The sequence below is a fragment of the Pteropus alecto genome, unplaced genomic scaffold (assembly GCF_000325575.1).
Source record: "Pteropus alecto unplaced genomic scaffold, ASM32557v1 scaffold730, whole genome shotgun sequence".
NCBI classification, from domain to species: domain Eukaryota; kingdom Metazoa; phylum Chordata; class Mammalia; order Chiroptera; family Pteropodidae; genus Pteropus; species Pteropus alecto.
The window spans coordinates 92,008-109,458 of NW_006430048.1; the positions used below are offsets into that span (position 1 = coordinate 92,008).

Sequence of the window (17,451 nt, forward strand, 5' to 3'; positions counted from 1 at the left end):
ATCATATATTACATAACATAAAAATATATTTTATAATACATAATATATACAATATATTATATATAATATGATCATACAATATATAACTATATATCGAACTATAGAACTATATATATATAACATGGCATTCAGAGAAAGGCAAAGCTATAGAGATAGAGAACAGATCAATGATTACCGTGTATTTGGGTAGGAGAATATTTGACTCCAATTGGCTGTATGAAGGATTTTTCTGTGGTGATAGGACTGTTTATGATGGTAGTTATACAAAAGCACATATGTTAAAATTTATAAGATTGTACAACAAAAAGTCAATTTTAATGCGATAATTTAAAAATAACATAAGAAAAATAATTTACCTCTAAAGACATTGTATAAATTTCATTAAGCTCCAAAATAAGAACTTTGTAACTTTTAAATGTATTGACAACAAAAAGCAAGTTTATAGCTGCAGTCTTGACACTTGGATTATTAAAAGTTCAGAAAATATTTAGTGATATAAAGCCACCGTGTTAATAATTTAAAGATCTTTATTTTCACAACAAAATTCTAAATTTTTAGATGAATTCCATAGAGACTGCAGCTACTCCAAGCCACATTAAAATGTTACCAACTTTACCTTTCTCTGTCTTGATTTGTAGCATGTATTAATGACTCACACCTAGAACTCCTTGTTGCAATGTGTTACTCCATCAAAGCATTCATACTGCTGCCTGTTTCTCTGTTAGTTTCACTATCACATCTTCACATGGAAATGCATTTTATTTCAAAGCTAAAATCAAATTGATAACTGGAAGTGACATATTTCTGTAAAATCAGGAAAGTCATCACAAATAGTTGCTTCAGCTGATATGTTAATGGGACAATTAACTCTGCCAGCAACATGACATAAGAAATACAATGCATTTTGAGCATTTTGAGGGGTAGCTGGTATCCATTTCACTTGTATTTACCCTCGTTGCACTGGCTGGGGACGAGCCACTACTACTGCTACCTTCAGGCTCCCAGTCCATCTGTGTAATGAAGGGCAGGGAACTGGAGGAGCCTGCAGAACTTTCAAGATGCATCTTTCTTTTTTTTTAATATTTTAAATGTATTTTTTATTTCTTTTTCATTTTTTTTTTCTTTTTCAAGATAAATCTTTCTTGCTGCACATCATGTGGAGCAAGAATAGGACTTTTCTGTGAGGGAAAAACCTAGGTATTGTCAACACATGCCTTCAGAAAGAAGGAAGCCTAAAAATAATCACCAGTTTGTCTCTTGGAAGGTTTCCCAAGATATTTAAAGCATCATCCTTAGATTAAAGTCTGTCACCTCCTTCTAATTCTCCTGGATATCTGCTAGGTCGGGGAGTGCTGGCGCCTGGAGAAGCTGGTCAGAGAGCAGGAACTGGGCCACGATGTTATCTAACAGAATCGGGGTTCAGCCACTTTGGTAGGTGTCAGCCAAAAGAGCACTCCAAGCTGATTATGTTAGTAGGAACTTTATTGCAAGCCAGCAAGCAAAGAATGCACTGAGGATGATCCCAAAGCAATGCCTCCCCAAGAACAAAAGACCACATGGTATTATAGGGCTAATTGCTTACATCGAAGCATGTTGAGATATGTTTGGGGTGAGCGTGCGCAGTAAGCAGACATGGATATATATAAATCGCACGTACAGAAAATGGTGAATAAGTTCCATCTGGGGTGGAGATTTTAGTATTATAATGAGGGTATAATGAGAAAAGTTTACGCTGAGGCCACTAGAGAGTCCTTTGGTCAGTTCCAACCTGTGTGAAGGAAAACAGACAAGCACTGCTAGAGTTCAACCAATCACACAAGTATAGTAAATGTTAAGTAATTACTTAGGTTTTCTCCAAGTTCTTAACCTTCTGTAAAGCTAGATAAGCTACAATGCCTCAGGGTTACCATGGCTCTTTCTTGGTCCTGAATTATCTAGTCAGTTCATTTCCACTGATCGAATAATAACATCCTTGCAAAAATTCACTTCACCTGTTGCTCTGTGATCATAGAAGAGCAGATGTATCTTAACATGGGTCTTCTTCATTAATCACTGAGGTGGAGCACACCAACATTTTCACAGAGTAAATGAAGAGACTATACTGAATACTGAGTAGATTCTCTTATAAATGAGTAGGCCATCATCTGGAACGTTGCCTAAGTGTAGATTGAGTATAAATGGCCTTCGGTGGAGTATGTAAATAATTCATTAGGCAGAAAATGAGAATCGGCCATTTTGCTATTAGAAATATAGCGAAATTTTTTTTCTTTATAAGAAAGCCTTTTATGACAGATGAGAATCAATCATCTGATCAAATGCCTTTTCTGCTTTTTAAAACAGCCAGTGCTAATGTATTTTCCCTTCTTCCTCTTTATTATTATGAATTCTTATTACACATATTTTATTGTTGGTAATGAGAGACTATGACTCTGGCTTCAGAGTGAGCAGGACATTATTCTAGAGGTTCATTAGAAGTATAGCATATTAGTGTATATATTATGTATACTAATTATGTTTATTAAATAATATATAAAATATAGTATAGCATATATAGTGATCCTCTGATCTTATCTGCAACAACTTAACCCCTTCTCCCAATATTTTTTAAAAAGTAAAATCTAACACTTCGAGCGCAAGATTAAAATTCACTACAATAGTGGATGATCTTTTTAAAGTATCCAAACTGGAAAAATGTACTTGAATAGCACAATCTTCTGAACATTTTTCCGATTCTTTCCAACCAAAAAACAGTAGCTTCTCTAAAATTCCCTGAGGTGAATTAACACACACGTATCTGTGCACACACACCTCTATATACTGTGTTGTATTAACACTTTTCAAATTTAAATAATTTCCAGAAGGGAAGGTTTAGTTACTTCATAATTGGTTCTTATTCCTTAAGCCTTGATTGGGAGAAAATAAAGAGAGAGAGAGAGAGAGAGAGAGAGAGAAGAGAAGAGGAGGGGAGGGAGATAGAGATATTAGGAAAAGATGATTGGAAAAAAAAGTCTGAGAAAGGGGTAGCATGAAAGAATACCCGTCTTTGGCCTGAAGACTCTACCACAAGTGTTGCTGGTAAAATCTTGCATGAGAAAACTCTGGAAAAGTCCTGAGGTGGCAGCACCGTCTCCATCAAGTCCCCGCCACACTTAAGCAAGGTGGGTATGATTCACAGGAGCCTCCTGGAATTATAACAAAAATAGAATGGTGTCTGTCTTTGGAATTTGTGATTTTTTTATCCGCCCCGCCGCTCCCGCCATACACATGCACACTTTTATTTTTCTTTCTTGGTAGTGTTCTGCAGATTTCACGGTGTGGAAATTATTCAAATAGTAAATACTTTTAAAACAATCATTCAGACTCTTTTAGGTGTTATTAGAGTTCTAACTCTCTTTGGGTCCAAGACGAGCTCACCTTTTGGTGAGTTACTTCTCAGAATTGTTGGTATCTTAAAAAATAACTTGATTTTTATTGATTATATAAATAATGTTATTAGGGAACTTAGTTAAGCTAGAAAAGTAAAAGTAAATTTAAAGGATGTATCTATAAACCCACCACTCTCTTATTCATAGTTAATCCATGTTAATATCTTTATGTATTTTAATCTTTTAATTATAGAACTAATGATGATAATAATAATAAGAATAGTTTAGCTCTTTCTTTGTGCCAGACCAGTTTTAAGTATTAAAATGTATTAGGTAATTTATTCTTCACCCAATCCCATATATAGGTGTATTATCTCCATTTTACAAGTGGGGAAGCAGAGACCTTGAAAAATTAGGTAACATGGGAATGAAGTATAGTGTGTGCAATGGAGAAGCTCCTCTATCCTGTATACTGCCCTGGTGCGCTTCATAGACAGAGGGTCAGACTATAAAGGGGCTGTCCTTTTATTTGGATATCTTGTGAGGTGCTTCTCCATCAGTGCTTCTTCAGATCTGCCCATTGAGAGGCTGCTGGAGGAGGTCTATAAGCTGTTGTCCCTTGGGACATTGCAGAAGACCTTAAGAATCCAGAATGATCTGATCATCCGTTCCCTAATAACTGAGAGCAGGCAGGTCATGAAGAGGAGTAGGGCCGAACAACTATCTGCGAAGGATTACAGTTAAGGTCCATTAGGGCTTACCTGAAGAAAGGCAAACTAGCCTTATTTTAAAAAAAAAAAAAAAAACCACCAAAAAAATAAACATGCAAAATAGGAAACCAGAGCAGAAACCACCCGGTGTGTAGAAGTGTAAACATAGAAAGCCTGCAGCTTGGGGCATTCTTGGGACATCAGATACAAGGATTGAAAAGGTAATCTATTTGACAGATCTGAGTATGAGGCTAATATGTCACCAGCCTTGTCAAGGTCTAATCAGGATCAGAAGCTAGCAGTGACTGAGGCTACAATTTGAGCAATTTCAGTGAGTGCAGCTGAGTGAAACACCATTCTAAAGATTGAGATGGACACTCACTATTTAACCAAAGAGCACACAATGAAAAGGATGACAACTGGTCAGTATTTATTCATTGGTAACTCAAATGGATACTAGCAATTTAATCACAATGCAAACCTCATTAATTTTTGATGACTTAAAAACACGCACCCTCAGGGAACTTTTCATTCTTCCTATTTTCAACTTGCATTTCACATTTTTGTCTTTTGGCATATCAAACTTGGAAATCCCCAAGTGTTTCCCTTTGGAAAGAATGTGAATGGCTCTGGACAGATGGGAAACAGACCATCTGGTGTTATCACCACATGCAGTGCAAGTCTAGATAACATAAGGGTGGCTGGTCAACCACCCAGATAACACCACCAATTCTCTGGATTTATTGATTTTTTTTCCAAGAATTACTTTTAAACATGGGAATTTATTTTCAAGCAGAACACTATTCTGATTGTCTCAGAACAAGAAAAAAAATTTTAAATAGAAGAGCAAGTCTCTAAAATGTAGCTTTTTGTTTTTTACTGCACATTTCTGAATAGCCTTCTAGCTTCCTAGAATTATTAAAGTTAGCAACAGTGGGACCACAAGAGGATCAAACCTTCTAGAAAGATCTGAACACTATAACTTTGAATGTATATAGTATATCTTTTTTTCTTACTTGATATAATATTTTTTTTCTAACTAAGGAGATTCTTTTTGCATGGTTGTCTCAGGATTTTATCAGCAGAATTTCCAGCAGATACTGTACTGTACTAGAGAAAAAAAATTTTCTTCTACTTTCTTACCTGATGAGTCCTCAAGAGGTATAAAAAATAAATAGCTGAGTGCAACAAAAGAAGTTTAATGACTCCTGAAAGGTTGCCACTAATAGGAGTACTGTTGTCAAGTCACCTTTAGAGAAATGCTTGCACAGTGACCTATAGGTGCTTTGTGTCTTAAGATAAACAGGTGTTTTGACTCTAATACATTGCCAATCCTGGCATTTAAGAGATGCTTTAAGCAGGATCCCAAAAAAAGACTCATTCAAGGATTTGTGGACAAAGACCACAACTCTCTTGTCCATTAACTTTGTTGACTAATACAGATCTTGACACAAAGCAATAATTCAAAGAGCAAATAAACAAACTATTTTCTGATCTGATCCAACCTCTCTCCTAGTTCTATTTTTTTAACTTTCTTTGTGTAACAAACTCATTTTTTTTCATTTTATTATCATTTTTTGTGTTACTGTGTCTCCTGATATATATTCTCCCAAATTTTCTGGATTTGATACTAACTTTTCTCCACATATACTTTACCTTTTCATTTATGTTTGGCATATTCATAATACCCCTAGGTAACATCACTCTGAGCGTGACTAGGTGCCAAACATACTCCTTTCTTCACATGTTCCCTGCATCTTACTCTCCACTAACAACCCAAAATTGTATCAGGCACCACCTTATCTAGATTTATGGTTTCTAAAGAAGATTTAATTCTTGTGATATAATTGAGTAAAGAAGATAAATTAAGCCTTACTTTCTGAAAATTATCTTTTTTTATGATGTAACTTTTCAGCTGAGGCTGGACAAATATGATTGAGGCCAGTTTGAGATCCAATGGCATTTATTGAAATTGACTCCTAGAGTAGAACATAAAATGAGAAACTAGTAATTCTTAATGGCCAACAGTCTATGTCAGGACATCTGCTATAGACAAAATGTTTATGACTGCCCAAAATTCATGTGTTAAATCCCAAAGCCCATTGTGATGGTATTTGGAGGTGGGACCATTGAGAGGTGATTCAGTCATGAGGGTAGATTAGAGTCTTTATAAAAAAGACCACACAAAGCTCCTTTACTCCTTTCAACATGTGATGGTAGAGTGAGAAGACAGCTATGAACCAGGAAGCAGGCCCTCACTAGACACCAAATCTGCCAGTGTGTTGATCTTGGGACTTTCTAGTGTCCAGAACTGTGAGAAATAAATGTCTGTTTTTTGTAAGCCACCCAATCAATGATAGTTTTATTATAGCAGCCAGAAAGGACTATGACAGCATCTTTAATAATTTTTACCAATATTTTGGCCTAAATTATGTATGTGTTGGGGTATATGGCTTATGTTATTATGATGAGTTACAGCAATCACAAATCAGTTCTATTTCCTTTTGGCAACTTCTTTAACTTTAACAGAGGTAAATTCAAACACATTTTCAAAAATGTTTGTATCTGGCTATGTGTTGCAAATAACGTATAAAGCAGAGGTTGTAGCAACAGATGTTCAATACAGAACTATCTGTTCTCTGAGTCATTTTGAGAAGGGGTAATCTCAGGCAAGCCCATTTTCCCTTTAAGACTGAATTGCAAATTCAGGCTTCTTGGTCACATAGATATAGATGGCTTGGTATATGCCTCGCTCTTTTCTAATTGTTTTATTATCTACTAATCCCAGAAGATCAGTAACAGTCACACATCTATTTCTTTTTACATACAGAAGGCTTTAATACATACCGCATGTAATATAGCTAAGTAAATGACAACTGCCTTCTTTTAACTAAATGGGCTTTCCCATAATTTTTTCATTTGGGGAAAAATTATTCATGTCTTTGGCTTTGAACAGTTTGAATACATGCCGTATTTTCTCCGCTTTTCACATTTTATGCATATATAAGATTCCAAGCAATTCATTTTGTGATTTAATCAAACGAAGGTGGGTCCCAAATGTCTTCAACTTGTCAACATGTTCAGTAGCCGATTTTACTTACTGCATGTAGTACTTTCAGGACTGTGAATACAACTAAAGTAATAATTACTCTAGCAAAATATTCTGATTTTCATATACTCAGTAAGTATTTCTTGAATGCCTACTTTACACAGGACCCTATGCTAAGTGATCATCCCATTATTGCGTCTGTGTGTATGATGACAGATTAATTATTGGCTTTTTATTTCCTACAAAAGAGTACCAAGAGAGATTTTTCATCATTATTAGCTACAAAAACATAAGTAGAGAAGTAGTTGTGGGACCTATTACTCCTGTTAAAATTGTGAGTCTTTGTTCTTTTTCACTTAGATTCATTGGGTAGATAATATTTCTTTTGAGTAGTAGATAGTCGTCCTTTATTATCATCTGTCATATTCTTCCTGAACCCTATACTTTTAAGTAAATATCTGTGATAAGAAGTAATGAGCTATGTGGATAGTGTAGTATGGTAAGGTGAACAAGTTTCCTCTGCTTCTCTTAGACATGTTGAATTTAGGGATCAGAGTGAAGCAATCTGGACATGATGCCCTTCATTAATAGTTAATACAAGAAAGCTTATAACCAGGTCAGGGAAAGGGGAAAAACTCTCTTAGATACTATTTAGTTAGAAATCTAGGTCAAAGTCAAAGTATTTAAGGAAGAAGAATTTCTTTTGTGGCTCAGCTGGGAATATTTGAAAGGAAATTATCTCCCACAAGTTGAGATATGAATAATTTTAGACATATTCTAAGAAAAAAGAAACAGGGTAGAAACCTTTCACTGTTCTAAACCCCATTCTTGGGACTGAAGGAAACCCTTCACCACAACCCTTCTGGGCAGAACCAGCAGTAACTGGGCAGATAAAAATTCCATTTACATTCATTAAAACCCAAATGCTACATTTGTTAGTCTTAAGGGGCCAAGTTGATTTCCTTAGGCAGAGGTGATAGCCTGGAAGACTGGGGCAAGTGGAAGCACAGAAAGTCAATCACTGAATGAGAGAAGACTGGGGAAAGGAGTTAGAACGAGCAAGTTACGAGCTTCCAGAAGGGTCATGCACTTGCTCGAGGAGGCCTGAGGAGAACCCCTGGAGGACCCTCTCCCCCACTCCCATCCATCACCCATGGCTTACAATGTCCCAAGCAGTATGGCGTGTCTCTGCAGCACAGTGTTGCTACACTGCTGCACTCCTTCCCCTGTTGGACCCTACCCCAATCCATTTGGTTTTGCAACAATCATTTGATTCAGTTGTGACTCTCTCTTTCAGCTTCATTTGTGTCAGCATATATATTTTGATTCTGGCCAGACAGTATTAGAGACAGGCGGAAGGGTCTCTCCATCCTTGTAGGCCATCTTCCTCTGTGAATTCCAGCAAGTAGACCAAGCCCTTCATGCTACCCCCAAACATTTATTTTAAATAATGAGCCTACTCACTGTTGAACCTGACAATCAATTCTGGTTTTATTATCAATAAAGAGTCTAAAGAGATAACCATCTATTGCCAATATTTTCTGAAAAATTCTGTGTCATTTTAGGTTTCTAGAAAAATATTAGCAAATTAAGTATGAACAAAGCAAAATACTCTAAATGACTACCTCCTTTCCAAATTATGGTAATGCTCATCCCTAGCCAACACACACACACACACACACACACACACACACACACACACACTACTAGAAGCATGTGAATGTGAATGAGTGAGCCAGGGCATAAACAAGTATAGTCATAATCAGTGACTAACTCAATAGAAGAATGCCTTTTCTAAACTTGAACTACAGCACATATCTTTAGTTCAGTAGTGTTCAGCCTTGATTGCCCATTAGAATCATTTGGGTCTATGGCCATGTCACCCTGAACAAGCCCGATGCCGTCTGATCTCGGAAGCTAAGCAGGGCTGGGCCTGGTTAGTACTTGGATGGGAGACCGCCGAGGAAGACCAGGGTGCTGCAGTTGTAAAAAAAATAAAAAAATAAGGGACTGTAAACTGACAAAGTCCTTGCAATCTATGAGGTCAACCAAGGGTTGCCTCGTCTAAAAAAAAAAAAAAATAGAATCACTTGGAAGGCAGTTAAAAATCTGGATGCTAAGGCCATTGCCCACAGCATTACATCAGAACCCCAAGGCTTGGGTCCAGTCGACGACTGTTTTATAAACTCCCTGGGCAATCCCAAGGTGCAGCCAAACCTGAGAATCAGCTCCAGACACTATACTTTTCAAACTGTTGAGGATTATCCTTCATAATCTCTTATCGCAGTAGTTTGTGTTTCTATAGTGGACATAGATTTGACATCATGCAGACTTCCAAAGATGCAAACTCACTTTGATAAGACATAAATTTGTGACAGGTGTCATGCTTTTCTAAGTCAGATGTTTTAATATGGGCTGTGGTTCTACGAGCAAATAGTTTTTATTCACAAACTGCTCTCACAGGGTGAGGGGCTCTGATAGGATACAGTAAAAGTCCTCAGAGACAGCCTTCATTAGCAGGATGCCACTAGAGTCAGGGGAAAAATCAATGCAGCCCACTAACTGCCAGCATTGGGAAGCATTTGATATTTAATATTCGCTGGAATGCAATTCTCGAATGCCATTTTCTATTGATTTGTATTCCGTGGAAAGGTGGTGGGGTGACACAGCTGTCCTTTAAGAGGTCTCATAAACCCATCATTGTGGTGTTCATGCTATTATGGTATTTAGTGTTGTAACTGGTCTTAGTCTTATATTCCCAAATTCTGATAGGGGTGGCTTGTGCCACTTCTTACTGGAATAGAAAATGGGAGTTTAGTTCTACTCTTCGAGAATCTGAGCACTTCTGTAAAATCTTTATTTTCTAGATCCATACAGTTCTGAAATCTGAATAATTGGCTAAGATGCTGAATTATCTCAGGTGCTTACATTACCAGAGTAATTTCCCACTGCTCTTTGCTCTTCCTCTCCCTTTTTATTTATCTGTTACTTATTTGTTTAAGGTAGTTTTAGGGAGTAGAGAAAGGGAGAGAGAAAATAAATTAGCATAGTTTTTATTCACAGCTCTCTTGAACAGTTACAATATAAAACTTGGCACAAGAACACTGATAGGTTAGAATTTAAACAGTGCCTGAAGTCTCTAGAATTTATATTTTAAAAAAATATTCTTACACCAGTTAGTTTTAAGGAATACAGTTTTTATTTTAAACCTAGTTCTTATGACATGACTGAGTCTTAATAGCTTACTTTAGTAATTCAGTTTGGGGAACTATGTTTTCATTAAAATGTATGCTACTGAGTCCATCCTCAAAATGAAAATCATGACAAAGTTATATTTCTGGAAACATTTACTCTTTGATTTGTAAAAGCTAAAGATGTTACAATTGGGTTAGAACTCCAAAGTGAAAATGATGTTTAACCAGTTCAGGAGAAATTTATATTAAAACTTACAGTGTATTTCCCAAGTCCATGTTCCTGGCCTATAGAAGAAATTCTTGGAAGTTATACAACGTAGATTGATTCAATTACTTATTCAGAATTACTCATTGAATGCCTGGTATTTTCCAAAACTGACCCGAGTGTAAGGATACAATATATGTCCTGGATATTTCCAACACAGAGAAGAAGAGACACTTTTAAACAAATGCAATCAATTGGGACGGCCATGACTGTGTGTGTGAGGATGTCATGGGACCACAGCAAAGGCCATGCTAATATTTATCTGAGATACTTGGCAACATCTTCTTTGGTAAATTTATAGTTGAACTGATTTCTGAGATGTAAAGGAATACACAGGAAAGAAAGGGATGGATTACAGGGAGAGGGTAAAACAAATGCAACTACAAACAGTAGAAGGAGCTTGACAAGGACTTGAATCTCAGAGTGAAAGTCAAAGAGTTGCAGGTGATAAGGCCCAAGAGGCAGCCAGGGCCTGGGAAATTAGGCTCTGGATTCTGAACCTCATTCATTTGGGAAATCACTGCAGATTGAGACCTGGTTAGTTCTTCTACTTTGTATAATAAATCTGACATTACTAGAGAGCTAGAGTGACCCAAGGGGGACAAACAGTTTATGAGGCCAAGGCAACCGTCTAAGTGAGGATATGAACAAAGCAGTGGCCTTCAATATACCTAGGATGTGACAGACGTAACAAACTTAGTAAACTGAGCACCAGCCTTGGAGACAAGTTGCCAGGTTCTGATTCTGACAACCAGTTTTGAGTCAGTAACTCTACCTCTCTATGCCTCAGATTTGTCCTCTGTAAAATAAGAAACATTTTCAGCCCAGGTGCTCTCCATGGTTCCATCAAGCTCACAAACACCAGGGTTTCTATGACCAGGCTGCATATTTGGGGGCATATACCTACTCAGAGCAGTAGAAGGAGGGGGTTAGTTAAAGCATCTCAGGAGTTGTAGATGATCACTTTTCCTCCCTGAATCGCAGCAACCAGGGCTTCTGATACATGTAAGACTGCCAAGGTTCACCTCTCCTCAGCCTTGATCCACTCCATTGATCCCAGGTCCTAATGCTGGCCCAGTGCATCTTGTTTCTTCCTTCTCCAAGAAGCCTTTCCGTGGTCTACTCTATCTTTACTCATCTTGTTCACTGGACTCCATCATACTTCAAAATGCTCAAATCGTAGCTAACATTTGTCATTTTTTGACCTTCTAGCACTCAATTCTCTTTAATTTGAAGGCGTCCTTCGTAATGGAAATCTTTGTGAAAGACAGGGCCTAACTCCCACTAAAAAAACCAAATAGGAGAATCTCCCTTTCTCTATGCCTGGCAAGCAAACCCAACACAGCTTAACTCTGTGGTTAGGGAATCTGAATTTTGAAAGTATGTCACAAAGATGAAGGGGAGAAACAATGAAATGTACAGCTATGGAAGCATCTGGCACAAGGGTCTGGGTTCAGCTGCAGTGGAAAAAGCTTTTATCATTTTGTTCTTATATAAGCATCCCTGTGTGTTTTCATTTTCTGAACCTGGTTCTCCAGACATTCTGTCAGTTCTGTGAGCTGACAGATATTCTTGCCATACATTCATTTTCTGTTTAAGTAAGCCAAAGTCAGTTTCAGTTTGCAACACAAAATCCTCACAGATACATATTGTTTTTTAACCAAACCTTTTTCAGGTTCTTTGGGTCTTGAATAACTAGGTAGTAATATAAAGGCAGAGACTATATGTTATATTTAAGGTAAATTTCATATTAAAGCTTAGAGCAGCATAGAGTATGTAGGAGTTTATCAAGTAATATTTGTCAGTACATAGATTTATTAATTTATTTTGGCAATTCTTGATATATAAAGTGAGGAGTTTCCATTTCTGTATCTGCAAGAGCAATAATTGTAGAATATATTTCATTTATTTTAAATATTGATCTTATTTTATCTTAAGAGTCATGGAATAAAAAATAAAAACCATTATTTTATTTTTATAATTTGATGGACTGAAATATTAATGGTAGTTATGGCACATCCTCCTCTAAAAACAAAGCCACATATTAAAACTGAATGTTGATTACAAAGCCTTGTTTTTATCTATAAATGGGTATTTATAAGCATTATGTTAACATGCAGCCACTATACAGGATAGTTTCCAATTTTCCTGTAACCTCAAAATATAAATGCATTGTCAAGGAGACAATGAGGCCTAAAAATAGTTTCAAATATCTGAATGCACTCAGGGTGGCTTTTAAAAGTAAGCAGTCACTGAGTTTCTCATCTTGGTGTAAAATGCCCAGGTGGAAAATATTCCTTTCTACAAAGGGTCATTTCCTCTGTCTTGCTACCTTTGTGTTTTGACAATGCCACAGAATAATTCTATTCATGTCAGTAAATTGTATTCATTTGCTAACATAATCGTTGTTCTATCAAACAATCAAAGGGATTTTCTGTACTTGATAAATCTCTTTTGAAATAAATAAAATAGAGTACAAAAAATTACCCACCTTGGTCTAACTCGGGACATTTCTGAAGGGTTTTCTCATGGTCAAGCTCCATGTAGTTATGATTAGGATCTCTCCCCTGAGATTTCACAGAAGCTTGACTTTTTCTCCTACTGAATCCTTCTTTCTACATCCTTTCCCAGATGCTGATCACCAGGGTACTCCTTACTAAACATCCCATCTGCCAAACTCCATGTCAGATTCTGCAACTTGGGGAACCCAGTCCATGACCCTTGTTCAAAATCACTGAGAGTAACAGGCAGAGCTAGAATGTTAAATTCATGTCTGTTGACCTCAAAGTTCATTTGAAAAATCTTTATACAAAACTATGACCAATTCAAGGTAATGCTTCAACCAAAAGAATTCCAGTGTCTGAGAATGAACAAAAAAGGCCTGTTTCTAAGAAACAATCAAATGAATGTCTGCAGTGGATGCTTATTGATTAGCTGGGATGATGAAAAGGCTTTCTCAGATCTCAGAACAAGTAGCTCGAATCATCCGTAGCATGGCGTAATTGATAGTTCTGCAACTGGTAACCTCTTCTTCAGAAACAATGAGTTCTCTTTTCAACCTAGCAGACTCTCTTATCCACCAATGGCTGTTCCATTAAGTCCCACTCTCTTCTCCCCTGCTTCACCCTTTTGGTACTCCCTGATCCCAAATGATATTTTATTTTTCTTCTTAGTATTTGACATCATCTATCGCGACTTTGTTTATTTTGTTAATTTTCTCTCCTTTCCCTGAGTAAACTTTCAGCTCCATAACAAATGATGGATTTTTGTCTGTGTTATTCCCTGCTGGGTCCCCAGCACCTAGAGCAATACTCGATATGTATTAAGCCCTAACTAGTTTTCATTGAATAAGTGACTGAATGAATGGTCGCATCTTCTTTGCAAAGTTCCACAGGAAGAATTGTTCCCCTCTATAAATTCTAAAGCATTTAGAACTTGATTAAAAGATCTGTCTCATGATAACACAATCACATGTTTACTTAATTATCTCATCATTAACTCATCTCCAATCTTTTCAATAGAACTCTAAACCTCCAATCAGGTATCCTACCAGTTTCATCATTTTCTTGGATTTGTCTCTCCTTGAACATTCTATCCTCCTTCTCCAATCCAGAAGAATTATGTATCCTCTTTGTTTCTTTACTGTTTTCTGGACTTTCTTTCAGCATCAGCCTCAGAAATCCACTAATCACACGTCTGGATCATATCCCTATTTTCTGCATCTCATTTTGTGTGGGAAGAAGAAATTCTTCTCTACCCTTCAAAGATCTTTTGGTTGGTTTAATAATTAAATCTGCATAAGACAATTAACAGGAGAAAGTAACAAAATTTAATTACATCCTATGTATGGGAACTCCACATACACGAGAGAGTCAGAGACCTCACATACATGAGAAGTTCAGAGACAGAAAGGTAAAGCACCTTGGGGCTTCAGAGAGGAGGAAAGTCATTTGCAGGGTAAGAGCAGATGTTCAGTAATTGGAAGTTTGCTCTGCCTTATAGATAGGTGATAAAATGATATTTCTGGTGATAACTTTTATTATGTGTGAGTCTCCTATTTTAAAATCTTTAAAGGAGAGGTAAAAGTTTCTCATGAGTCTGCAGGGTCCTGATGGCCTTCAACTCAAAATAAATCACATGCCAAAGTGGCACATCTTGGGAAGGTCTGATCTGAACCTCTTCAATGTTTTCATTTTTTATCTCTTTTATTTTTTTTTAACTTTTGGCACAACACTTTCTCCAGTTACTTCCCTTATCCATTAGAGAATGAACATTTACATTCTAAAATGCCTTTATTCTATTCTCACATTTGATAATTTGGTTGGGTATAAACAATATTTTAGGTTGGAAATAATGTGTCCTTAAAAGTATTACAGGTATTTCTTCTCTATCTTCTAGATTCCAGTGTTGCCGTTGAGCAGGGAATGACATTCTGATCCTTGATCCTTGGAATCCTACCTTCCTGTTATATCTTTAGACTTTCTCTTTATCACAGGTGTTTTATAATTGTGTGTTTGCTTTGGTTTTCTTGTCACTGAGTGGACACTTTCAATTCACAGAATTCATGTCTTCTACTTCTCCAGTTTTCTTGGAGAACTTTTTTATACATAATTTCCTGCAATTTTTTCTCCATTTCTTTCTTTCTGAAACATTTACTATTCAGATTTTAGTCATTCAAGATTTATCCTCCAATTTTCTAAATTTTCTTCATTCTATTTTGCAACTCTTTATCTTTTTCTTCCATTTTGTAAAATACTTCCTTGATATTATCTGCTAGCCTTTTAACTGACATTTTGATTCCATTTCCAATTTATTTTCTTGGTTTCTAAATGTGCTTTCTTAAATTAATGGTATTCATCACTTCTTTAATAAATTTAATATTTCCTTATGTTTCTAAAAAAATTTATATTATTGCTATTATTATTATTTTTTTCTCCCTTTATTAACCAGTGTCTTCTATATCTCTCTCTCTAGCCCTCCTTCCTTCCTTCCCCTCACCCTCCATAAATGGCAATATTTATAGGCTTTTGCTCCTGGGCCAGTAAAGACCTATTTTATAGTTTCTCAGATTATATAAAGAAGGGAGCTTGTAGGAAGGGTGTGTTCTCACCATTCTATCAACAGATCTCACTTAATTCCCCTATTTTCACTCCTATCCTCAGATATGTCTGTGCCCTCAAATACGTGTCCTCTCTGGCCTGCCTTTTCTAGAGAGTAAATCGCTAGGCCTATAAAGCAGAGGTGGAATAGTCTCTATGCTCTGTTGGCCAGGGCAAGGGATTTGACAATGTTGAATTATAGCTGAGTTCTGTGCTCCTGAAAAACAGTGAAGATTAAAGGAATCATCCCCACCATTTTGTGTCCCAGACAAGGGCTTACTTCAAAGAACCACCTTTTCAATATGACTTGGGTAAGACTCACAAATGCTCCCCCTGTTTACTTCTGACAAGACCAGACACAGACCCTCCAAATTCCCATTCTTTGTCTTATAAATGATTAGCAGAATTGCTTGTCTCCCCTGATCAATCAAAACAAAATGCTTGGTGACCAAACATTGGTTAAAATTTTCTCTTTCTCCTACATCTGTGAACTTTGACTCACCCTTAGCCTGAGCTAACCTACAGCTCCTCCTTAACAGGCTCTCCTGAGAATAAAATGGACTCAGGATAAAACATTCACTGACCTACTACTTGATTTCCACTTTTTCATCCTTCTTCCCAATACTTAATTTGTTTACTTCTCTTTATAAAGGAAAAATTTCTTTTGTCTAATTCTTGAGAATCTTGCAGATTTTATGGTCACGACATTCTCCTTATTGTAGCAATCTCTTTGCAATGATCCTTTCGAATAAAGCATTTCCTAACCAAGTCTGCATTTGTTTCTTATTTGATAGATTTAAGGTTTCTTTTATAAACGTGCAACTAATTATCTTATTTTTAATTCACCCAGTGAGCGAAGATTTCAGGTGAGGCTTTGTCTCCTTTCGTTGATGCTTTTCCAAAGTTTTGTTGTTCTGATCATTTTGTTTCATATTAGCTTCCCTCTTGCAGTTTTAGCTTTCAGTTTTCTCTTGGTATATTTAGTCCATTACTTCCATGTATAGCAGTATATGTCATATTCCTGTTTGCACATTATTTTAACTGATAATGGTTTTACTATATTTGGGGAAATCCTTGCACTGTGATATGTATATATCCCACAAATATAAAAACCAGAATATCATATTCCAAACCTCCATTTCAGCTAAGAACAGGCATGCGACCTTAGCGTTGTGGTCCAGAAAGACAATGGGTGAACCTGATTCAAAACTGAGAACTGTGAGGAAATGGGACCAGCATGGATCTTCCATTCTATTTGTCTTTGTTTCCAGAAGAGACATCCATCTTTCAGAAAAAGGATGACTTGCTGTCACAGAGATGGCATTGGTGTTGGAAAGTGTAGTAGTGTCTGTAAAGTTAAGTTTCTAGTCATTATTGCTGGTGCAGCAGCACTTTCTCAATAAAGACAATTGTGTTTCTCGGTTTAGAGCCTCTAGAGTTTCTCTGAGCCTCACAAGACTGTAAACCGCCCAATAATTTTTAATAAACCATTTTCCCTTAAGTTAGCCAGAGTGAATTCGTTGTGCAGAGGTGATTATTTCTGTTATATCTTCATGATCATGCCTTGTTTTGATGAAGCATAAGATAACATATTTGTGAAGAATAACAGTGAATTATGGTGAATCTAATTACTGTTGGAAACATGCTTTCTTCACTTGAGCAAATCAACACAGGCTTGGTGTGCAGCTTGTAATCTAGCAACCATTTTCTCTCTCTTCCTTAAAAGGGAGAGAACAGAAGAATAACATGTTTTTAATTGGCATGAAGAG

At 36.6% G+C, this 17,451-nt stretch overlaps 2 pseudogenes; both read left to right on the top strand.

Annotated features, from left to right (window-relative positions):
• Positions 1 to 17,451, top strand: part of LOC102891495 — a 79,442-nt pseudogene that overhangs the window by 17,649 nt on the left and 44,342 nt on the right.
• On the top strand, positions 8,991 to 9,110 carry LOC112479031 (annotated as a pseudogene).